Genomic DNA, 25,307 nt, shown 5'->3' on the forward strand with positions numbered 1-25,307 from the left:
ACTAACCTGCCTGGGAAAATGCAACATCAAGATATATTCACTAGATCCAGATGTTAAGTACCTGAAACCCAAAAAATACTTCTAATCTTCCCTTCTACATTTACTCTACTGTTTTTCTCCCATTCCTACCATTTCATGACGTGCTTGTGATTTTTCACAGGACCTCAAAAGGTTCGGCTCAGCTAGGGAACCAATGGGATAACTTTCCCCTCTGCTGTTCTCCATAATCTCTTTTATCCTCCCCAGAGCACGCCTTCTGCCGCTCACCATGCACGTCGCTTGAGTGATTCTTTTCTCTCTCGGTGACTTCCAGCAGACAGTACCTAAATTTTGTCTCCAATATGATTCCTAAGACCTAAATGTTGTGGCCCTAATGCAGATTTCCCTCTTCCTGTTGTTGGATTCGTAATGAAGCCAATAAAAATGAAGGGTCTGCTCACAGAATCAGTTTCACACATACTTGTCTTTCGGAGGTGAATAATCCTGCTGATTTCAAAAGAATGACAAATGTGCATGAAGTTCAACGTAAGTGTAACTGATTGCAGGCTCGTGGCCTGGATGCTGATCCCAGGATTTGGCTCCAGCAGCACAGTCTCATGCAGCTTGTGCTGATAAGTCTTATTTTAATATTAGTAAAGGGGATATGGCACAGAACGTGTCTGTTAAAAGGTTTAAAATACATGTGCATTTTATTTAAGTAACGTTGAATTTCTGGGCAACCTCCCTAAATTCCTTCAGTTTGCTGAACAATTAGAATCAGCTTTGGCATTCTTGTGTAATGACGCAGCGGAGAATTAAATGACAGACCATATGTATATGAAATGTATGTAAATTAATACAAACATGCAGTAAAACTAGGCATATTATAAAAGATAAAAAATGAAAAAGTTTATGCTATTTAGTGTACACAAGGTTCTACACTGTGGTGGAAAACCTGCTGTGCTTGTCAATGAATTCATCCAAATATGATTTCTATATAAAATAAACAAATGCTTGAAACTTTTCAAAAACATCTCTTAAAAGAAAGCACATCTGTTCACCAAATCTGACCTGAATTTGCACACAGTACTGCGCCCCCTCAAACCATTCTTTTGGAAACAAATTTGGGTTTTTCAACAAAAAGTGTTCCTAATTATCCCTGTATAAAGATAATTTTTATATACTCTAAGACACTAAAGCCCAAACTAGTAACATACACTGAATCCTAAAATAAAGGAAGCAGACATCTCTCTTAGCTGAGTGCCTAATCACTTCTCTTCAAGAGTTTGAAAGCTACGCACACGCACAGAGCACAGAGTCAGGGGGCAGTGCTTAGGTACAAGATCTCAGGCATGGTGTTACCCATATATAACTCTTCACTTACAGTATGTCACAAATATTTTAACACCCACAGCAAGATGTCGCGCTGCTTACAAAGCAACCTCTCAGAAGTACAGGCAAACCAGATGATTTGCTTTCCGTCATTTCACTGCTGTTATTTTCTTGACACTCACGTGGGACACTTGACCCGGGGCTGGTGTGCTCGCCATAAGGACAGCATGCCATGCAGCCCTGCCTCATGCCAAGGGGTTCCCAATAGGGAAACAAAACTTTCATTTTCATGCTTCTGCTCCATGTGCAAAGGTCAGTTGCTGTTTTTGCTGAATCTGAAAACGTCTTACACTTGTAGCAATACTGATAGCACTTAGAAACAAAATACGACTCACCACTTGCACAGCTGAACTGGTGCATGAGAAGTGAGCGGCTGTGCAGTTCCCAACAGAGCAGTGTGACAGCACTGAGCGCCGTTCTGTTGGGCTCCAGCCACACTGGGCCGGCATTAGCAGGGTTGCATTCCCGCTCCCCTGGAGGCTGTCATTTGCAAGTCACATCAGCCCTCCTGAAACTGGCACAAGGCCATGTTTTGTGTGAGAGAAAGTCTTGAGACACAAGAATGAAACAATCGTATTTGCAATCACACATTGGAGTTGCGGATTATCTTTTTTAAAGAAGCAATTAAGAAAAGGTTTGCTTTCACGCAAAGTGGATTTTGGAGTACATCAGGAGTTTTGCGTAGAGCTGGAAAAAGAATGTGAAAGTTAACCTGCACTCTTAGAGAAACCACTAATCTGGAAGAAGAAAAGAGCTCAGCAGATTTTGGAAACATTTTCCAAAAGACTTTAGGCCAAAATTTCCACAGGCTTTCTGAACCATGATCACAGCACTCATGCATGCATGATGACTTATTACAGATTTCCATCACATAACTAGCCCAAGGCATTTACTTTCTTAATTTGTTACATACCATAATAAGGAGAAAGTGAAAATCGTTTGTAATGACCACCAATGCAGATTTGTCAAATATGGACCACATTGTTCTGTCAAAACATGGAACATGAACAATATATGGACAGAAAGTAATTCTCTCTCTGTCTCTTACTATGCTGTGCTCAAAAAAACATACAAACAAGCAAAACACACAATGAAACCCTCTCCAAAAGCAAAATAACAAAATCATTAAACAAGGAAGCATTAAAATATGTCCACCTCTATACGTTAGTTCAATTCATACATCAATTAAGAAAAGAACAAATCAGTATGATCCATGATCCACCACTACAATGAACTTTTGTTAACATTTCTATTGAAACTCTACTACATCTATTACTACTTCAAAATTAATTTCAAATTATCTTTGCAACAGGGAAAAGTCTACTCAAAAACAGCCAGATAATAGCATTCATTGAACTCCTTAGCAAAAGCTGTCTTTTTTTTTTTTTTGTGGAAGATTCAAAATCACTGTGGACAGTCCTAAGTAAGGAAGAATGTTTCCATTGGCACTTGTTAAGCAGCAACTAAGCTAATCTCAAATTAATTTGTACTTGTTCTTTGCATATCTTAAATTTCCCCCATGTACTGGCCAAAGCTGTTATTTGCTACTTGCAGTTCCCTACTGGTCTCAAAATCGGAACAGATTTCTTGAATTAGTAAAACTCTCTTAGGAAACTGAACAGCTTCCAGGACACAAGATATGACCTTGACCCTCTGGTCTGCAGGCAACAGTTCAATACTTCTAAGGAAAGCACTTATAAAATATTTAGTAGGAACTGAAACTTGCATACACTGCACAAAACTCTCTCAGCTTCCCCATCTATCCCAAAAAAGTTCCAAACCTAAAACCAGACAAAGTAACAGACATAAACAAAGGGAAAGGAAAACAATATGAAGGCAGTGCTTTCTGTAGTTCTATTTGTTCTCAGCTGTAGAGGGACTAGAAAATTAACCCAGCACCTGAAAATGATCCAGAATGTAAAGAGCATCTAATAATGGACCTGGTTCCTCCTTCAGACATTTCTGTATCCATTCCTATGCATGGTGAACTGCAGAGCTATAAGAAAAAATATCACGCTCCTACAATGCCATAATGCTAAGAATTTGGTGTTCTTGTCAATAATTATTGAGTAGGTTATATACACAGCAGTGTTTTTATAAAACAAAATTCCATGTTTGTGTATGTCCTCCAAGTTCATGGATAGGTGATGGTAAAGGTAACCGTGGTTACAGTTACTGTTGAGATATTCAGCTCAACAAAAAGCTAAAGAGGATTTTTTTTTTTTTCCTCTCTTAAAATATTTTGCCAAGGAAATTCTAAACCAAAATGCAATTATTTTCCATGTTTACAGAAAACACCAAGTAGCTTTTAAAAAACGAGTTTCATGCTTCAACAAGAGGCTATAAATAAACACATGACCACTGAAAGAAAAAATCCACAAATAGCAGATTTCTTCATTACAGATATGTGTCACTGCAGATTTATCAGTTTAATTACAGCATACAAGAATGCCTATACGGCTGTTTTTGTTATTAACTACTTATCCTCTGGTAGTGGTAACTTGAAAGCTTTCAGAAGAATGCCATTTAGCTAACTGCTGTTTACTAACTGGTCAGCAGCTTGGATTTACATAGCAGAGCAGACCTATTCCTGTATTTGATAGGCTTATTGGAAGTCATACATGGCTGAGCTTTGATATTTATGCCATGCACTTTTACCCAGAAAGAAGGAACACAACCCATGCACCAGCTAATTTCCTGCATTCTCTAACTTAGACATTCTCTTAACGGTTAGTTTCAGAGTACGTAGATAATATTAATCATTACTAATTCATTTATAACTAGCTAAAATTTATTTTGACAGCTTCAAGAAACGTAAAACTTGCCATTAGGTATTTCCAGATCTCCTGTTTCCAAAGTGAGGGTATGGAGCAGAAATACCCTCCATAAATTGAAAGAATATAAATTAAAAACAGGTAACAAGTGCTTTTCTTGTGAATGACACAAAAGCAGGGAAGGATTTAGATGGCTTTGTGACTGGCATTGTTTCACTGCTTCAATAATTCAACCCTTGTTGAGAGCTGTCTTTGAGCTGCCTTAAGACCATTCAAATAGTATTTCTTAAAATTGATTATGGAGTGTTTCTAAGTTATGCTGTTAATTTAATATTTAACTAAACGTAACTAAGAAATGTGGCAGCCTCTGCCACATACAATTTATATTCTTTTTCTGCTTGAAAGGAGAAAGGATCAGTTACTCTAAATTATCTTAAAATACATAAGGGCTAAATATAAAGTTACCAAATAAATAAATTTAAGCAATCTGTATCAACTACATTTATAAATATTCAGCAGCAATATATACGTCATGTTTTTCATTGCTGATAGAGTCTAATTGATTGATGAAACAGATAATCTAAAAAGCCATTTGAAAATTCCATTCACCTTTTGAAAAAAAAATGCAGCTCCTGGATCTAGAAAACACAAGGCTTCAAGGGGCAAAGATATTCCTACATGGGTGGAAACAAGGCTTTCTGATTTTGTTTTTAACTGCTTTGTTACAGGAAAAGTAAATCTCTCAGAGAAAGGAAAAAAGGAAGTGTGAAGTTCTGACTTACAAATAAGAAAAAGCAGAACAGAGAAAGAGAGGAGTAAGATAAATAGAAAATAAGCAAAATCAACCCCAGCAAGGAACAAAGGGAATACTAAGCATACAAAAGCACTAAGAAACCTGAATATCCACAGAAATCAATACAGGGAGAAGATAGCTTTGGATTCGGCTTCTAGAAATCAGGATGCAATCAATAAACCAGCAGTTGTCATCTTGGTAGCAGATATGACAGCTATTTCTGTCCAGTGCTGTTCATAATGGAAACAAATTTACCAGACTGCTACATCAGTGTGAACACTGCTGCTAAACAAGTAATTCTCATGAACAACATTTGTCCTATTATTTACATTAAAATTGTACCCAGAGGCTGTAAACAGGGTTGGAACCTAGAAAAAAGTTCAGGAAGATCTTCTCATGGTGGGGTGGTTTTGCTGCTCTCTCATCTCTGTGGCAATGTCGCAAGTAACTTCATGGTAATAGCATGAATGGGCGTCTTCTCTATACAGGACTTTTCCTTACCTTTCTCCTCAAAAGACATGGGGATGTGGTTTCATAGCAGCTCTGTGCAGGTAACCAGGCAAGTGAGAATGCCCGACATCTCTGCCCAGAATTACAGATTACTACGTTATGTTGTGCCAAATCCAAGCAGAAACATTCTTACTCCAGAGACAGAGCATGCTCTGCATATCACTTTGCAGCTTGTAACAATTTGGAGTTTATATCTGTGTCTCCAATCTGAATGTGAGGGAAGGCAGAAAGATAAATCAGTAATGCACATTAGTTCTGTGGCAAGAGCTCTGTTAATTAGGTCACATCTATCACTATCTCTTTAATTGGCATTTTTCTAGCATCAGAAGGAGACATCAGTTAAGATGTTTAGGTGCCTGATGCAGCATCCCAAGGTAATGGGATAGCTCCATTCGAGTAGAGCAGTATCTGTTATCAGTACATTTCTTGTTTTTAAAAAAGACACCAAGCACTGAAGAATCCACAGTATCAGAAATGGGGAAAAAAAAAAAGAAAAAAAAAAAAAAGAAGAAATCTTCAGGAGAAGAAGAAAGGCAGAAAACATGTTACAGACCGTAAAAAGGTAAAGGCTCCCTAGCTAAGAGGACATACACACCACCACCGAATAGGGAGACAGGACTCTACCACCGTCAAACAAACAGTTCTCAAACATGGGTATGAAAACAAAGAAAGATCCAAGCAGAAGCATTTTTCTTCATCCATCTGCAATTCTCACATGTATTTTATCAGCATAGGGCACATATTTAAGAAATTCCTCTGTGCAAATGGCTATGATTATGTAACTATTCATATTCATGTAACTAGTCCTAACTAGACTGTTACAAGAGAAGATTTGGAGGCAGAAGGTGTAAATACAGAAAGTACCGTGGAGATTCAAGTCTAGATGTGATGTAGAACATGACATAACAGAACTGTCTCTGAGAGGCCAACTTCAGATACAAGGCATGAAACCTTTTTATTTCAATGCAGTTGAGGAGGACATGAACATATGCACGGTGCAGCATAGTGTTTTGTTACCAGCTGATAAGAATGATTTGGGTAAGACATCAACATTTGTTCTTCCATAGGTACCTTGACAGAATATTGTGAGATATTAAAAAAAAAAAAAAAATTGCACACGTTATTTTTCTGTTTTGAGATATATTCTGCACGACTTTCAGAGATGCAGTACACCTGAGGCTTCTATGAGATTTCTGAGAGGATGGAGTTACTCTGTTGTAAAAGGACAATGAAAAATGGAACACCTTGAATTTTGTTTCCTGCTTTCTATATTCAGTTCTATTCAAAGTAATATTTGCCTCATGCTGCTTTTGCACTCTGAAGAATGATATTTACTGGAAGAACTTACTTGGTAATATTCTCAATCGTTGTTTTAAAAAGCCCTACAGAATTTGAAACAATATGCTTGAACTAGGTACTAATGCATTTATTTATGCATTCCTTCCTTCCTTTCAAGCAGAATCTGATTTGGCCTTGCATCTGTGTGCCCTTTAAAGATAAACAGGGCATTATTAAAAAAAAAAAAAAAAAAAAGCTGTTTAGGTATAAGCCAAATACAGCTATGTGAATGTGACATCCATTCTTATTTACACCCAATTAAATCCAGACTGTATTTGGCCTATACAGTTTTAAAGGCTTTCTGCTGTTTCGAGTTAAATTGATTCTGCTAATTGATTAGCTGAAAGGATAAACATTCCTTTTCTTATTCATTTTTATGCTCAGTGACATTAACTTGCTGTCTGTGATTGACGTACCTGAGAAAATATTTTCTTATCGTCTCGGTTTTGGGTGGGATGCCTTTTGGATTTAGGATGAGAATAAAGTTGATAACATACTGACGTTACAGTTGTTGCTGAGAAGTGCATACAGAGTCAAGAGCTTTGGGCTTCTCGTGTTGCCCAACCAACACCTTGGCGGTGCACAAGGAGCGAGGAGGGGACACAGGCAGGACAGCTGACCTAAACAGGCTACTGGGACATCCCGTATCGTATGGCAGCATCATGGTCACCAATAAAACTGAGGAGGTTGGCTGGGTGGCTTCTGCCACTCAGGTACTGGCTGTCCATTAGTGGTCAGATGGTGAACAATTGCATTGTGCAGCACTTCTTTTATACGTTTTTTTATCGCTATGACTTGTTTTCCCTTAATCTGCCACCCAGTGCTTGATGTCCAGTTTTACCTTTTTTCAGGATTCTCTCCCCTGTGCTACTGCAGGGAGTGAGCTAACAGCTGTGTGGTCCTGAGCTGCCTGCTGAGCTGAACCACAACAGTCACTTAAACTTAGGACATGCTTTAAATAGCTTCACCTACCACTACAGTTTTATTTTTTTAACATAGTGCTAGCTTATAGAAGCTCATGACGCAGCAAATAGAACTGTTTCCTGAAAATCTGGACTTCTGTCCTGCAGAAAAAGGGAGAACAAAGGCAGGAAGGATCAGATACTGGTTACACTTACCTAGAATTGGATATATTTAAACTAAAGTGATGGTTAATGGCATATCAGGCTTATTACACTGAATGGATTCTGTCCCACATCACATATGTATGCTGAAGAAGAAGAGGAAAAAAAGATTTCTTTCTAAAAAGGAAACATAAAAACCAACATCAAAAATAAAAACAGCAAATAAACCCAAAACCTAGGGCTGAACAAAGGGTTTTCAGTTTAGGATCATGTGACATTAAGACATCTACTATGGGCAGAGTATTTAGATCTACATGGAACTAAACAACTGCTATGATGAAAGCTGGACATTCCTCAGTGCTGGGATCTAATGAAAACATTAATGTTTTTACTCAGTTTTAAAACTGACAATTTAACAGTTTTACAAGAACCATTTAACATTTATCATCACTTTCTCCAAGTTACATTCAGACAAGAGAAATTGTCGCATAAAGCAAACAGCTCTTGCATAGAGTAAAAGAAAATGCACAAACATCTTAAGACGAACGTACATTTAAGAATTATGCCTCTTTGCACTGAACTGTCAGCAATAATGAGTTCCCATAAACAGGAAATAGTATTATAAAAGAAGAACAGATTATTACCATCTCTGGTGACAGAAACTACATAATTCCTCTGACTCTGCTCAGCTGAAAGTCCATCAGGTTGAGCACTTGAATGGACCAAATGGGAGGTCAGAACAGAACTGTGAAAATTACTGTAACACTACTATTACTAAACCTCTGTGCCACTTGAGAACAAGACAAAAAGCTAAAAAAGCTGGTGACAACATCACCTAGGAAACCTGATGGTTAAGTTTTAAAGAGTATAGTTTGAAAAGCCTGCAGCTTACTAATGAAGAAAGAAAAAGACAGGAAAAGACTGAAGAGAGACTTGAAAATTAATCAAATGAAGCTGAGAGCTCTGCTTCTATATGGAAAATAAACTTGCACAGAGATTTATCACTGTATCATTTCATTAGCATACAAAACTGAAACTGTTGGAAATGTGCAGTTGCGCTTTATGCAACAGAAAATTAGGACTGCACACAATATGCCTTACAGAATGTTCATACTCTAATCAAATACTTTTGCAGATTTGTTGGACAAGAAATGATAAAGTACTTATCTGCAAAAGTTAGGCAAAAAGAATTATACTAATCAGGTAAAATACATCTTCATACATATTCTGGATATTTTATTCACTCACTAGTCTGCATACACAGGTTCCATAAAAAATTAAGTCACATTACTAAGATACTTGTCCACAAATAACAGTGGTTAAATAACTGCAACATCCAACATCTGGTTTCCTTTTCTGTTTGCTGTTTGAGTGCTTTTTTTGTTGGTTGTTTTTTTTTTTTTTTTTTCTGAGTATAATTAATCATTCTAAAATAGGAATAAAACAAGTTATTGTCTTCTGGAAACTAATGAAGTACATTACAACTACAGACAAAGGAACTGTACCCCATTCTGCACAGCACAGTTAAGATGCCCACAAAAAGCAAAACGCGCTGATGTTCATACCAAAATGGCACTTGGAGCTCAGAAGTCTAGATTCCCTTAAATTTAGTAGAAAGAAGTGGAGTAACTGCATAGATAAAGCAGAAAAGCTCATAAGGAAAGTTAAAAGGGACAAGACATGAAAGCATAGGGAAACATGACAGGATCTCTATTTGGACTTTCCAAGTTGAAGGCTCTGTGCTAACACAGACTGAATTTGTGTGATTCTACAGATAAACTGAAGGAAAAAAAACCCTTTCTCTGCTGCTTCTAAGGGAACTGTGGAAACACTCAGAAGTATTTGAATTTTCATTATAGTATTGATCTAAGACCAAAGAAGGGTTTTGTTCTCTGTGTATCTGTCAATGTGCTCTGGAGAACAAAGCCAGACTCTTAAGAAATCATGTTTGAATTTAAAATTCATTACTGTATTGCTTCAACCAGCAGAACTTGACAGGGTAACTCCAGATCAACTGGTTTAAAAAAACTCTACAACAAAAACCTCTTCACTGTGTCTAGCTACAGAGGGCATAACTAACATATCCCTGTTTTCCATTTGTAAATCAGTGAAGATTTTTCTATTGCTTTCCATGAACACAGGGTTAGCACAAAAAAGTCAGCAGTTACAACTGGATCTTGCTGAGTGCACTGCTGTTCTGACAAGGACAGATATTAAAATCAATTTTTGTTCTCTCACATCTTCGTTTTCTATTTGATAAAAATGGAAAAAGGAAAATGAGAAGCATTACTAAACTTGGCAGCAGTAGTCTTTACCACTGATCCAGCTGAGGTACTTGGTCTATACACAAAACATGGATTTTTGTCTCCCCCTTAAAATTAATTATTCAACCTCAAGAAAGTCAACCAAGGAGATTCACGCTGAAGAGTCAATTATGATTCTGCAATGCATAATAAAGTGTTCTTTATCTACATTCCATATCTATTTTGATGTTTAGTACAATTTTGCCTTGTAAACAGCACAGCGCTATATTTCTGTCTTTTTTTACAGAAGACATCTTTTATAATCAAAGCTTATTTTATATTTCAATGATATATTAGCCACAAGTGGATGCAGACTCTGCAGAAGGAGCTGGTCTAATCCGTTGGCTACCTGTACAAACCGCAGTTTGAATCACAATCTCCTAAGTATAACAAAGAGCTTGTCTTTCTTCCACAAAGCCTCCACAAAATCCTTCCACAAAGGATTGCTCCTTGGGATGTAACCTTGAGTGTCTTTCAGTAGTTCAAACTGTACAATATACACAGAACAAGAGTGAAAGCACCCATATGAGAGAGTCTCACATTCATAATACCATAAAGCAAAACTGTCCAGTACTGATTGTATTCTGTGTAACATAACTTTGTTTTTACACTTCTCTTAATCTATTAGTTGAAAGAATAGGATCTAGATCTGCTGCATACTTACACATATAGTGAACTTTACTTGCACGGACGAAATTAAAACCTTGAGTTTGCATTATAGTTCTGACTGGCAAGAAATACAAAATTAATGATGTACTCTAGATATGCCACATTATGCCATTTCCAAAAAATCAGTTTGCTAAAGGAAACCTTGAAGAAAATGTCACCTGTGTACTTGACAATAGCTTCACATTTCTAATTTTTTTTTTTTTTTTTTTTTTTTTTCTGCATCAGTCTGTTATGGAATTATCTTTCAGATTATTCCTGCTTTTGTTCTGTTTGGTGTTCATTTTTATGCACAGTCATAAATGTATTTCCATTTCATGCTATTCCCAGTAAGGAATACAATGAGTGTACTTCCAAGAAAGAAAATTACTAGGGAATCTGTTCTGCATTTATAGGCAGGAGTAAGGCACTTTGAATGGAGGAAAAGAATTAAATTAGCCCCAGATATGGGGGCTGAGCACTAGCCATGTGTTTCTGAAGCAAGTATCTGTAAACTCTTTCCTATAGATCCCTTATAGTCTAAACTTTATACGTATAAATATAGCAATACAGGTATAATGCAGTAAAAAGTTTGTTGCTCTACAGCACGCGCAAGTATATGTAATTGAGGTCATTTTGGAGCAAGACACTTTTTTCCTTCCAAAGGGACCACTGGTCTCTGAGTAAAATATATTTACCTTCCCCCACAGCCACCAGTTTAGAATGAAAGCATATTCCATGTTTAAGATTCTATATTTACTTAGTTTAAATATTTATGGGTGAGATGTATATACAATATAGAATAAAACAGAAACCAGATTCATTCCTTAATGAGTGAGAAAGAATAGACTTCATATGGGGCAAAAAGAAGTGCTAGAAATTGTCACTAGTTCTTTAAAGTCAGCAGTCACAAGAAAAGCTAAGTCTTCTCAACAACTGTACAAAATAACAAAACCAAAAGAAAGTGCTACTACTTTTTCTTCTATATTATCAGATTTTTATGACAAAGGTTAGAATGTTTAAAAAAATTGTTTAAATTTATTCAGCTGTTCTCATAGTTTCACGTTTCATGGGGCTGCTACACTGCATTGTGTTCCCATATGACTGGATTAAAGCTATCTAACAGGCTGGTTAAGTTATTAGTGCAGCATCTGAATACTTGTTCAGAATTGTCTTTGTCAAGTATTGACAAGCTGCGAAAGTCATATTAACATCTTGTTTTTTAAACAGTACTTTGATAGTATTTGTCAGATCAACACATCCAAAGACTACTCTTCCTCCAAAAACACTGATAAACTGAAAATGGTGTTAAATGCCGTTGTTGGGGGGACTGGGTAGCCCAAGGGAGTGGCAACAGGATACAGAGACTTTAACCTTTAGGTCATCAATTCAAATTCAGCTCAGATTGGTCATCACTGACATTCCCATGTGATTAATGTTTGTTAGCCTGGGTAAAGAAATAGACACAATAAATATTGGTGGACACATTACCAAGGTAACTGATCCCTTCTGGTAATCTCAGAAGAATACCTACACACTGACACACAAAGCACATAGCAATCCTGATTCCTGTTGTTTCATGGAATCCATCGTCGACTGTGTATTCCAAAGCAACATCCCAACTACGATCAAATTACTTATGACAGGTATTGGATTATAAACATCTTCAACAGATCAACGTAGATCAATCAACCTGGAGTTCACCTTGTTGTAACAAAGTATAAGGTGCAAAGAGAGAGAGAGAGAAAACTACATAGAAAAATTCTATTGAGTTCATTGCAGTTCTATCTCAAGCACCACTGCTAAGCAGATTTGGTTGAACTGTTAAAATTGTGGTTATAGGAAAAACAGAGAAAAATCTGAGACAGCTGACAGGAATAACCAGAGGCATGGAAAGACAGCTCTATTCGGAGTCATAGATTTGGATTTCATTTAGAGTCCAGATTAATAAATGCTGCCTGGTATGAATATATAAAATAATGATTATTACAGACAATTCTTCAGAAATAAGCCTGGGGCTTATGATTGAAGCTGGTCACAAACGTTCTTTCCTAGCCCGTAAGAATTCTGGAGATTTCAGAAAGGTCTTGTTAGTATCAGGATAAATCCTTTCACAATTTCCACAAAAGCAGAGATACTCAACCTATTATAGACAATAGTTGAGTGGTAATGACAGTTGCCTTGGATGCATTAGATATTCAGCTCGGTTTAAGTCTCTATTCAGCTGGATTCAGAAGAGGAAATTGAACCAAAGTCACGTCTTAAAGGATAATACCCTAACTAGTAGGCTCTGAGTATTGTAATGCAGATTTCTCTCAAGGTTTCTTGTTGAACAGTTTTATTTTAAACAGCTATTTTCTATTTGGAATTAAAGCTTCCTAATGGAATTTTCTTTGAACTACCCTTCATACGAGAGAAACTTCAGAATTGATAAAGCAACGATTTCTATCTATAACAGTTAACTTGAAAAATTTCCAATCAGCTCCGCTATTTCAAAGAGCAAATGTAAATAAGTTTCAGACATTTGTGAATACTCTTTTTCCTTTATGGTAACACACTAAGAGGGGACAGTGAGACCGGGCCGTGAAAATCTTTTCTGTTCAAGACATCAAGTGATTTAAGGCTAGAGAATCATTGCTATTGATCATTCACAAATGAACCTCTTAAATAAATAAAATGCAATGCAAAAAGCATTTTCATTCAGAATTGATCAAGTGAAAACATTAACAACATTCACACTATTTTTCTTGGGCCAAGTGTCAATGCACTTGATGATTTTCATACCACAGAAGATAAGGCCTTTAATTTGAACTCTCACTGAACTAAGTCATCTTAATAGACATTTCCTTTTACAGATCCCATCTGTAATCTTGAAACTACACTGTTTCCATATGAACTACTAATCTTCATGTGAATTTAACTGCAAGTCTCTTTTTCATTTCCAGAGTTTAACTTACATTTGATTGTTACCTTATTACTTCAACACAATGCTTATTTATTATAACTATTTATTATCATAACTACTTTATGCAGGGCTTCCCAAAATACACTGATTCCAATCAACCAGAACTAGTCTTCTTTGAAGACCTCTACTCACCTCAAAGTCTACCACTCTATCAATTCATGGATTTAAAAAATCTTCTCATTTATAGAAAGGATTTTAAGAATTTTATGTGAGTAGGAGACTACTCACTTTCCCTTCAGTTCTCTCTCCTCTCAACATGAGTTGGTACATTTTTTTAATATATTTGTTTCTCATTAATAACACTTATCTAAGCATTCACTGATTTTCAACTTCTACTAACAAACATTTTCTCTAGAGCAATCTGCCAACGCTATGTTAAAACAGTTTCCTATATCAGCAGGTCCTCATGTACAAAAAAACCTGTTAATGTGTTGGTTTAACGGTATTATCATTTTACCTTCCCTTCACTTAGAAAGATAAGGTAGTTTTAAATTGTGTTTGTTGTAAATGGCAGTTCTTCTAAAGATACATTATAAGACAATGAACATCCTGTGTGGGAAAACATAAATGGTGGCAAATGGTCTGTACATAAGTCGTCTCAGTCAGTGACCATCTTCAAGATACGGATTATATTCTCCCTACTTGAGTTGAATGCTATCCTACTACATGAAAGGCTCCACTGCAATAAAAACAGACACTAGTGGAGGCAGAAAAAGACTTGTCTTTAAAAAAAGCAGCCTTCCATGAATACAAGTTTCCATTCTCACCACCAATTTACTATATTACAAAGCAGCAATAGTTCACAATGTAATACACTTGGATACCAAACCAGGCGATGCATCTACTGCCAGAAAAGTAATGTGTAATGAATCACATTATTCCTCCAGTGTTTTAAAAGGTAGAAACAATAATAAAAGAACTGCCAAGCAAATCCACAGTTCTAATTTTATACTGTCTGTAGCCCTCTAGACCAAAAATAATTCACAGATGTCACTTTCACAATTAGCATTTCTATTAAAAAGAAAACCAGACTCATCCTAGTTGATTTTAGGCATTGGCTTATTCACCAGAATAATTCCATTGAGGTAGATAAATGCTTTTGCATAAATAAGGAACAGCACTGCAGGCCATCATAAAAATTTGTGTACTGAATAAGACAAAATTATAGCCTAGGAATTAAGTCAGAAATTTTCACATTCAGTTTGTGCATGCAAATACATAAATTTAGTTAAATATTCCATAGTTCAGATTAAGACATACTGTTTCAAAGAATTTTCCAAAAAGCATTATCACATCTTAATCAATTTCAACTTTTAGAGCTTCAAAACACCCCATTTTTTTTATGGTTCATAAATGTCAATGCAATTACGAACGAAAAATTCTTCCCATCTTTTTAATTTTAAAAGCTTCTTTTAAGGTCAACTTACGTTTGAAAATCAGATGCATGAAATCTCTCAGTTCTACGTTCAAAGGAACTCTTAAATTAAAATAAACTAACAGTCCTAAAAATATGGGAATTCAAAATGGGACATGAGCAGAATTTAGGCACCTTCAACCGTAATGGTAAATCTGAAGGCTCTTTTCTTAGCCTGAGAACATCTGTTCTCTGAAGACACTACATTTTTCTATGCTAAATCAGATATAGTAGCTGCATCTCTGTGCATGGCCGAAGCTTACCTACCTGGACAGTACCAAACATTTCACTGCATAGATTATACCTAAGCCTGTCCAGAATGTAGAAATGAAGCCCACTCTGTGTGGGCTGAGGAACTGAACCAACAGGTGCTCTTAAAGCCAGCCATAATTGCTCAGAAGCTATTTCTTTCTGAAGTGGTACGTGAACAGCAGCCATTCATGGCATGACTACTCAGCCCAGAAGCAAAACCTTCTGCAGTCCAAAGCTGAAAGTAACATCTTTTAGCAAAGCATTCTAATCATTAGGCTATGGGAACATTAAAAGCTGGAATAAGGATGAGGATATATTAAAGGTCTCCTGTTGAAGCTGTATCATTGTATGGAAAATAATTTAAGCTTCATTGGGCCAGAGAAAGAACACAAGAGGGAGCAAGAGTCTGTAGCCTAGTGATTTGGGCACTCAGATGGAAAAAAATTGTGCTGAGTTCCTTGCCTTTGCTCCATAGATGCTTGTGAAATTTATCTAACAGTCTTTCCGTAGGATAAGTCTTGCCTTGAATCTGGCTAAATTTTCCTTCTTGATGCCAGTTTATATGTAACATTTGATGTAACAGTCACAGTTATCAATTTGAACTTCTTTTTGAGTGAAAGACGTAAATACGTCTTTCATATGCTTTTAACTCTAAATCAAAAATACAGAACATGAATAAGGCTGAAATGTGCCAAAACCAAGCTGATTTCATATAAATTGTACTTACATATAATACAATAACTTCATTAAAAGCAAGTTAAAACCAATATAAAAATCTAAACACGTTTATTTACCTGTGTCAATGCTGCTGATTTGAATTACTAAGTTCAAACTTATTATTTGATACCATCTTTTTCAGAATGTAGTAGTATTTGATTTTTAAGAAGTTATAACAATAGTAGTAGACCTCTCACATCTTAATTCTTCTCAGTTCCAGTTTCTGATTTTCACTTCACACTATTTTCATTTTCTGGTTCTCATTCCCTAGCACAACAGTGCAATGTCATGCAGGAGACTGCTTAAATCCAAGTAAGTTTACCCTGAAAATCCCACTCCAACAATTTCATGAACATATTTCTGTTTTTGCTAAACATTCTTTTTATAATAGCTTCATTTTGGGCCTAAGCCTACATAACAGTGTCCCTTTAAATAATATTCCATGCCTTGAAACATATTACAAAAACTGTTATATCAAGGTATGTTATGCAACAGCTCTCTATGGTTTTAGCATATTTACTTTGTCACGCCATATGTGAGACTGCAGCCTCCACAACAAAACCTTTACACACTGAAGTCATTATCTCTGTGAAGTCTGCAACTGGCATTTAAAACTTATTGATGGCCTGGGTATTGGTGGCTCAGTAGGCAGCACTTTTGCCGGAGGCCCAGAAGGTCACAGGTTCACATTCTGCTCAAAGAACAAGTTGGATATATTCCAGGATTGTGTGTGGGCTGTACTAGACTCCTAAAGGGGCAGTCCTTAGGACAGCAAGGGAAACCTTGTCTGTTTTCTGGATATCAGAGTCCTCTTAGAAATGGAAGAGGAAGAAAGAGTAAATTTAACATCTGAAGCAAGTTAGTGGAAATGAGTGTACTTTCTGAGGACCTGAATTTAGTTGTATGTGCTAAATACAGAATGGTACAACTACAGTACACAGAACAAGCCATTCTGGTCTTTGTAGTATGTATATATTCAAGAGATGTATACAGACTGCCACACATGCTCAGTATTAGCTAACTTGCTTTGTAGCAGAATGATTTTGGATTCAGTATTGCACCCTAGAACTGTGAAAAGCACATGTATAATTTAATTAACTGAGGAATCTAAACAAAAATGTTTTAATGGAGGTAACACTTCAGAGCATACTATGTCATTCCTGAAAAAAATCTTCAGCCAAAGTCAACACTAGCAACATATAGAGAGAAAAATATAAATGGAGATTCAACCTGCTCTGGTGTTAAACTTTGATACTTGAATATCCCAGATGTCTCCCTCCTCCTCTTCTTCTTTATAGACAGGTAAAGATGGATCTCTTGAAGGAACTGGGGATCACACTCTAGGCAAAGGTTGGACAGGTGATCAATGTACAGCATGAGATTTTGCCGTGGCTATGTGCCTCCAACAGTGACTGGATCATCTGGTTTAGAAAAACAATTCAAAATTGTAATATTTTCTACTGAACTTAATTAGGGAAAAATTAGCAAAAGGGAGTACAAATTATTTTCACAACAAGGAATGTCTCATACTTCTTCCATAACTATGTAGCTCTTAAAAAATCATTTCTTATTTAACATTTAATGAGTTAACTTTTTAACTCCTTATAAGCCAGCCCTAAGAGAATTACATCCTATTCACAGATGGGTGTTTTTTAACACACTCATCTTCTGACACTCCCTCCATTGTCATCTGGCTGAAAGAGCATTTTCTAAAGTGCAGCTAAAGTGAGACTTTCCTTCTAGCATTTATGCACACCATCTTTCATCTACTTATCTTATACACAGCACATTTTTTTTTTCTTTTTTAACTGTCACAGAACAGCAAATAATAACCTCCTTCCCAGAATTATTTGTTAGTATGGACAGCAAAAATATCTATTAGTGTAATGGGTAGTGAATAAAAGAGATCACAGATTACAAGCATCTTCAGGCTATCACATAATTAACGTATAAGAAACAAGCTTGTTGTACAAAGCAGGTTAAATGATGGCAGTAATTCTAGTTTAGAAATTAAGTAACATATAACACAATCCCAGTACAAATTTGAAAAGAATTTTAAGTTCATTCTGTTGCTAAAATATGAAAATAAGTTATTTGAAGGAATGAAGGATGTGCTCTTAACCTATGACAACAAATTTGTTTGTCTTTTTCTCTTCTTAGTAAGAAAGCAATTAGCGTTTTGGGTTTTTTTTTTCCAATAAAAATATCCTCATGCAAATATAAACACTTCTGGTAATCATGCAATTACCTTACCCAATGAGATTAAATTGCTGTCATTTGAGTTCCCACTGCTGATTAACTTTCATATACTCTAAACTTCAATGAAGTCTTTGGTAAAGTCACTTAGACATTTACAAAGGTGTCTCTATGACTCAAAAAAGTATAACAGCGATACACTATTTGCTATAATCATCATATATCCAAGGTCAAGGAGAGATCATAGTGGTCCTCTTTTCTAAAAACCTAAAGAAATGCAGAATTAAACTATGTTGCTTATTTTGGTGCTTCTTGCCATGACTTCTAAATGTAATAGTAACCTTTGCCCCCTACACATTAAACACCATAATTATGTAATTAAAACTAATTATGCAATTTAACATACATATTTTTGTCCTGTAACAGGCAGGTCAATTACCTCACTCATTGACCTTAGAAGCTTTCACAGTTTAAATAAAACAATGAGGCTTTCAATTAATTTAAAAGTACAAACAGAAAAGGATCAACGTAACCACAGAAGTCGTCAAGGTAATATCGCCTTAATGGATCACTTACAACTCTCTTCATTTTCTATTACATAAAATAAAATCATTTATTCTTCTTGTATCTTCTAATCATCAGAAATGTTAACATATTTGTGAACAAATCATACAGGTATTATTTGTCAAATGCAAGCAAGCAAGATCATATACTACTCTTTTCTTTGATCCACTTCTCTTCAGTATGGTTTCCTTTGCTTCCTCCTGTATTTGTATACCTCTCTCCCCATTACACCTCCACTTTATGAAGTGCTTTTTCCCCCCCCTTTTTCTTCATTATTTTCTTTGGTTCCACTGCTAGCTGTAAAACTTAATTGTAAATTTTATATTCTCAAACTGCTGCAGTCAATCTCTTCCAATTTCTGCTTGCTTCCCTAATGCTAAGAGATAGCACTTCATGAGATGATGTTTCTCACCAGGTTCTTGCACCACTGGCTCTTGACCAATGATAATTCAGCACTCTGGAGGGAATGGAGGGAATTCTGGACTGCAGAAAGCTCAAACAAACATGCTATGTTTTATGCTCTTAAAATTTTCCCGATTTTTTAGTGCCAGAAATTTGGTATAAGTGACACACATTATATGAAATTATTGAAATATTTTTCTGCCGGGTAACGCCTTCACTCTCATCATATACACAGATATACATACATTCTGCACTGAAAACTGAACAATAGAACAACAGAAAACCCTACAATTCTACATTTCAAACAAGGATAGAACTTCTTTCTCTCCATAGCAGGCATGCTTTATCTGCAGCCTGCATGCGGCCCAGCATATTTGTATTGGGGCAGCCCTCCACCATGTACTTTTGGGCAGTACATGCATTTGTGAACAATTACTGCTGAGGATGAAGTACAGAAAGAGTAAACTTTCATCAAAAAAATCTCTGATGAACACGTGGAGAATCACTAAGAATTGCAACCACTGCCATCAAACCAGACCGATGTGTTAGTTTCACAAAAACTGGGTCGAACATCCCACTAGCTTTATACTTTTGTAGCCCTCTTTTGTGTATGCTTTAATAAAAATTTTACCAGTTGAAATAAGTTTTGTTACTTATAAATACTAGCTGTAGTGTGTATTTTACAAAGATTGTTCTAAAAGTAATGCCTCCCATTTTATTATGTTGGCCCACGACATCAGAAGTGTGGGTGGGATGGCACCCACAAATATTCTGTTACATTTTGTTGCTGAATGACACATGGCAGCAGAATAGCAGTCTGACAAAAAGGCATCTCACTTGGAAGTGCATTTGAAGCAAAGGCGTGTCATTGAATTTCTTTCTGTGTGGAAAAAGTTGTACCCAGTGACATTCATGGATGCTTGCTGAATGTTTACAGAGGCTGAACAGTAGACATGAGCACAGTGAGGTGGCAGGTGGTGCATTTTAGCAGCGGCAACAGCAAGCATGGGTCACTCCACAGTGTGCAGTTTCTAATGAGTGCAGCATGCAGGCCCTTGTTCATCAGTGGTGACAATGCACAGCTAATGGTGATGACTGTGGTGAAAAATAGTGTCTTGTAGCTGAGAATTTGCTCTATCGGAGTTACTGTGCTCGCTGTATATGCTGTAGTTTCCATGAAAAATTAATAGGAGACAATACTTTTGGAGTGGTCTACATATATAAGGCCCAAGACAATTCCTCTTCACTCCATATGGCCCAGGCAAGACAAAAGGTTGGACATCCATCCTTTATAGAGTAAACAGGGATAGTCTTAGCACTTTTTTCTTCAGTAAACTAAATCCCATTAGCTAAGGAACAATCCTGAAAAAAAATGTGTGTGTTCTACCTTAAAAAAGATCATGGTCTGCCAACTACGCTGCTTTTACAACTGCTAGCTTAGACACAAGTGGTTGTACTAAAGTTAGTACACTCAGCCAGGAAGTAAACTGACAATGTGCATATAGATATACCACTCAAATTTTACATTGTTTTCTCCATATCTTGCTTTATGTAGGGATCAGAAAATAGCTACTGGCAAAACATCAAAGTCTACACAAATCTTTACTGACTTCTTGAAAGTAAGGCAAAAATATATACAGCAATACAGTGAACTTTGTGTTCCAGTGTCATATCTAACACGATTTTCAGAGGCCTTCAGGTTCTCTGCTTTAACTATGGCCTATTTACATGAGCACCTCAAAAAGATATCAGTAAGCCTTTGACATCACAGAAAAAAAGGAGCGCTGAACTCTGAATGCAGAGTTACAGCAGAAAAGAAACAATTTAAAATGGATGCAGGCCTTGCAACATTAAACCTCAAATTGGAACGGATTTATATAAAGTAAACCAATGAATTGAAACAGTGCCCCAACTTCTGGACAATAGTTTGAAGGAAAATAATACAGTACACATGTAGAAATTTTATCCATGGGAGCAGAGAAGAGTATTCCTTATACTCTCATTTAACAAAAAGGTTCCTTCTGTTTTGCACAGAATATTAAAATTCTAATTCAGCTCACAGAGCATCCCAAACAGAGCAGCAGAAGAATGTGTGAAGGAGTCCAAATATGGTGCTATTGAAGCAGAGTGGATTAGAGGAACTGGGACAGAATCCTACAAGTGGCTAAATAGCAGCAGGAGATCAGCTTCACAAACAGCATGACACTGTTCTTTTCAGACATGAATGACATAATACAAGCAAAACAACTGAGAAATTAGCTGATAAACCTACACATGAGGAAAAGGCCTTACTATAGAACTTTCACATTCAACAGATATATAAGTGAATCCTGGTGCCCTAGTTTACATGGAAGAACATTTTGTCTCATATGAACATGCCAGGTTAATTGTGTAAAACAGAATCCTTTAATAATGTTAGAGGCTAAATGCATTAAACACGAGAGAATTTACTAAGAGACTCAGCAAATGGAGAAGATAAAAACTTTGAAACATTTTAATTTGATACTTTTGCAAATCTTTAATTCCTTCCTGAACAATTCTACGTATATCAGGTTAAATTTACATTAAAAAACAAACAAACAAATATCTGAGACAACTAGAATATCTAGAAGGAATCAACAAGAGAATCTCTGGAACTTTGCTGGTTATCCAGAAATTCCTCGTTACACCAGAAATATGAGAGAATCGTTAAGATTTTGAAGATAAGATGGGAACAGGTGCATTTACAAAGACATTACCAAGTTATCACCTGATGAAAAGAAAGAATCAAAAGATCATTTTGATTATTAACTTTAATGGGATTTTATGAAATCTCACATTCATTGTTATATTATTATATTACTTTTTAAATATCTTTTAAAAGGATAAGATCCCATGCACTTCCCATTTCATGGTATGAGCAACTAGAAGAGAATTTACTCAATTGCTTTTTAGCTAGGCAGATACAAAACATATGAATAGTTTACATATAACATCTTCCTCAAATTCTTCGCCTCTCTGCACAACAAATCCTTGCAGACTAATTAGTTTAGTAAGTTTGAAATAAATTAGGTCAAGAAGAACAGATTCCAGCCTGGATTAGAAGCCACACTTCTCCCTTGACTCTTAAAACAGTGTGGGACAGAAAATTCTGAGTGGTGAGGTAACTGCAGAAGGCAGAGGAGCTAGAGGTAAAGAATACTGGAAATTCATCTGCTGCAGCACTGTTTCTTCAGTGGTGACTCTTGGCATAATCCCTGAGCTTAACTAATCTTCAAATCATACTCGTTATGCATTGCAAACAGTACCTCTGTATTTAATAGCCTCTGAAATGTTTGTTCCTTTCTTTTCCATGAAATCATCAAACCATTTTTAAACCAGCAAAAAACTTTGGAACAGCATAATGGAGCGAGAAGTTCCATAGATAAATTGTAACATTCAAGAAGAAACACTCCCTCTCGTTTTGTTGTGTTTTGTTGTTGTTGTTTTTCAGCCTCCTCAACCTTTAATTTTATATTGCTATTAATACTCCTTATTTGATAGTCAGCTTAAGTAGTTGTTTTGAATTCACTTCTTCATAAGTGATAGTTTTGCACTTTCTGGAAACTCACTGATGTTTTGTTAACCTTTTTAGTTACCCAGTTAAACCTTTTCATTCGGAAATCAGTTTAAGAGGCTGTAGTATCTTTGAGAGCATAAACTACAGTGATTAAGGAAGCAAGGCAGGGAAATGACCAACGGGTGCAAAGTGTAGGGTTTCCCTTTCATGGTCAGGGCAACCACATAAGAATATCACGACACCCTGAGACTACCTCATGAGCCCTTCCTCAGCATACAACCAGAAGTTAACCTATCTGGTTACAAAACAGCCATTTACTATCATATGATTGAGTGAGAATGACAGATGACATCTACATTTTGATAATTTGATGGACATATGAATAGATTTATGATCATTTTTTCCTGGAGAGAGACATATAGACCAGTTCAAATAATTGCTAGCTGGCTCCAATCTAGAGATAATGTCACAAGTTGGCCATCTGTGCGGTTAAAATGTATGATTTCTGGAGATCTGCCATAAAACTGTATGATCAGGAATTTGAAATGATGTAGAGATAGTCATAATATTCAGCAATTCCTATCCCTTGCTCAACTGAAAAACAACAGGACAATGCTGCTTTTCCATCACCTGCAGCATTGTGCAGTTATTGAAATATGCAGTCATCTTGTTTTCATCACCACAGGGAGTGTGACTTATTTACATGTACGGATGTATCACACATTTATAGCATGTTTGGTACAGAGCAGAGCAGCTCTGTAAAAGCTGATTAAGACATTATGCTGAACTAAAAATTGGATGCTTTGCGAATATCTGTGTTTTGGCCTTTCCCCAAATGCCTTCCCTCACAAAGTGAGAGAGGACAGCTGGAGAAGACTAACTTTCCATACACAAGAGACCTTTTTCTTTCCTTTTGAAGGTATTACTTGCATGTTATTACATTTACATAAAGGATCCCTACTCTTCCCCACATATAGTAAATTGAACTTCAGTATGTGAACATTGTATAGCAATTTCCTCTGCCTCAAATACAAAATAGAATTATCCTCACTGCCATTCAAGCTGTCTCCCCCTCCCTCCATCCCCATCACAAAAAATTCATGCAAATCCATTTTTGTTTGGTCGTTTTATGCTGACAGCGATTAATTTGAAAGCCTACAACATAAAGACAAAAAAGTAACACGCATGTTTTTAGTCTACAGGCAATTTATCCAATTAATTTAGGTAAACTACACGATCACAGCCACTCTTACCATCTCTGATACAATAGGTTATTTTCTTAATGGCTTAAGAATCATATATGCTGCTATGCAGAATACACTGTTGCATATTCTTCATATTTTACCCCTGATCTTGAAACAATATAATCAATGTGCACATTTTGTTTATTAGTAAAGAGACACTAAAAGCATTCTGGGAAATAATATTCCATGCCCTAGGACTTAAACAAGTTCTCTTTATAAATAGAGCTTGTGTAAATCACAGACAAAGTTGAAAAATTTCATGGATTAGTCATGGTGAAAATATCAGATTTCATGCTTTAGAACAGATTAACAGGAAAATCATATTAGAATCTTGCTTGTCCAAATTCTACATATTTTTGAAGAATAAAAAACAAAACAAAACAAAACAAAAACAGTCATAGTTCCTGAGTTCATTCACTTGTTCACACTTGTAGTATGCCAGATATCCAGGGTAAAGCCTTCCTGTCAACCAAGCGTAAAACTTCTGAAATCTATATTTAGATGCATTGAGCTAGACACACTAGAATCAGAACATCAGGAATTATAGCCACTATACTGCACTATCAAATTAACCTAACATGAAAATGTTTGTGTCACTTTATCTAGAGGAAGAAGGATATTCTGAAATGTATTCTGTTATTTTCACAACCATTTATTATTAGGTGTATTTCATTAAAAAAGGAGAAAAATACTCCTAGAGAAGTTCCACTTTTGCATACTGTTTTGATATTCTGGTAAAAATATAAAATTCATACCAGTGGAAAACAACATTTGGAGTGAAGAGAAACTATCAGTTTTCATGTAAAACTTATGGGCTTTTAAGTCTTTCACGATGATGTAATTTAAAGTGAGGCCTTATTTAAAAGAGAGCTTACATATAAGCATGTGATTCAAAGAGACTTGTTGACTGTACAGCTATTTGGCTTGATGCCTACATCTCTTCTAGTCAGTTGTATAGACCACTTGTCATCTTTGCATACGAAGACAGCCAATTTGTCAAACATTTTCTTTAATTCTTTTTCTTCGTCTTCTTCACAATATCCTTCATATACATCCTGGTCATCAATATCATATATCTGACTGGAAGATGGAAATTCATTTGTGTCTCTGTCTTATTTCCTTTGCGTGCAATCCTCCTGGGTCTTATAGGATGTGCTTAATAAGAACCACGTTATTCTGCTAAAGGAAGTCCTTGAGCAGACTTTGAGAAGCAGTAT

At 36.1% G+C, this 25,307-nt stretch overlaps 1 protein-coding gene across 5 annotated transcripts in view; it reads right to left on the reverse strand.

Annotated features, from left to right (window-relative positions):
- ERC2 (ELKS/RAB6-interacting/CAST family member 2) overlaps positions 1 to 25,307 on the reverse strand; it is a 424,274-nt gene that overhangs the window by 38,235 nt on the left and 360,732 nt on the right. For 3 of the 5 annotated variants that reach the window (XR_008205671.1, XR_008205672.1, XR_008205673.1), the window contains one exon: positions 17,377 to 17,567. The exons of the other annotated variants lie outside the window; for them this stretch is intronic. The gene's annotated coding sequence lies outside the window, so the exon portion shown is untranslated. The remainder of the gene's footprint in view (positions 1 to 17,376; positions 17,568 to 25,307) is intronic. 5 annotated transcript variants of the gene reach the window in all.

Source organism: Tympanuchus pallidicinctus, unplaced genomic scaffold (assembly GCF_026119805.1).
Source record: "Tympanuchus pallidicinctus isolate F22 unplaced genomic scaffold, pur_lepc_1.0 scaffold17, whole genome shotgun sequence".
Taxonomy (NCBI): Eukaryota; Metazoa; Chordata; class Aves; order Galliformes; family Phasianidae; genus Tympanuchus; species Tympanuchus pallidicinctus.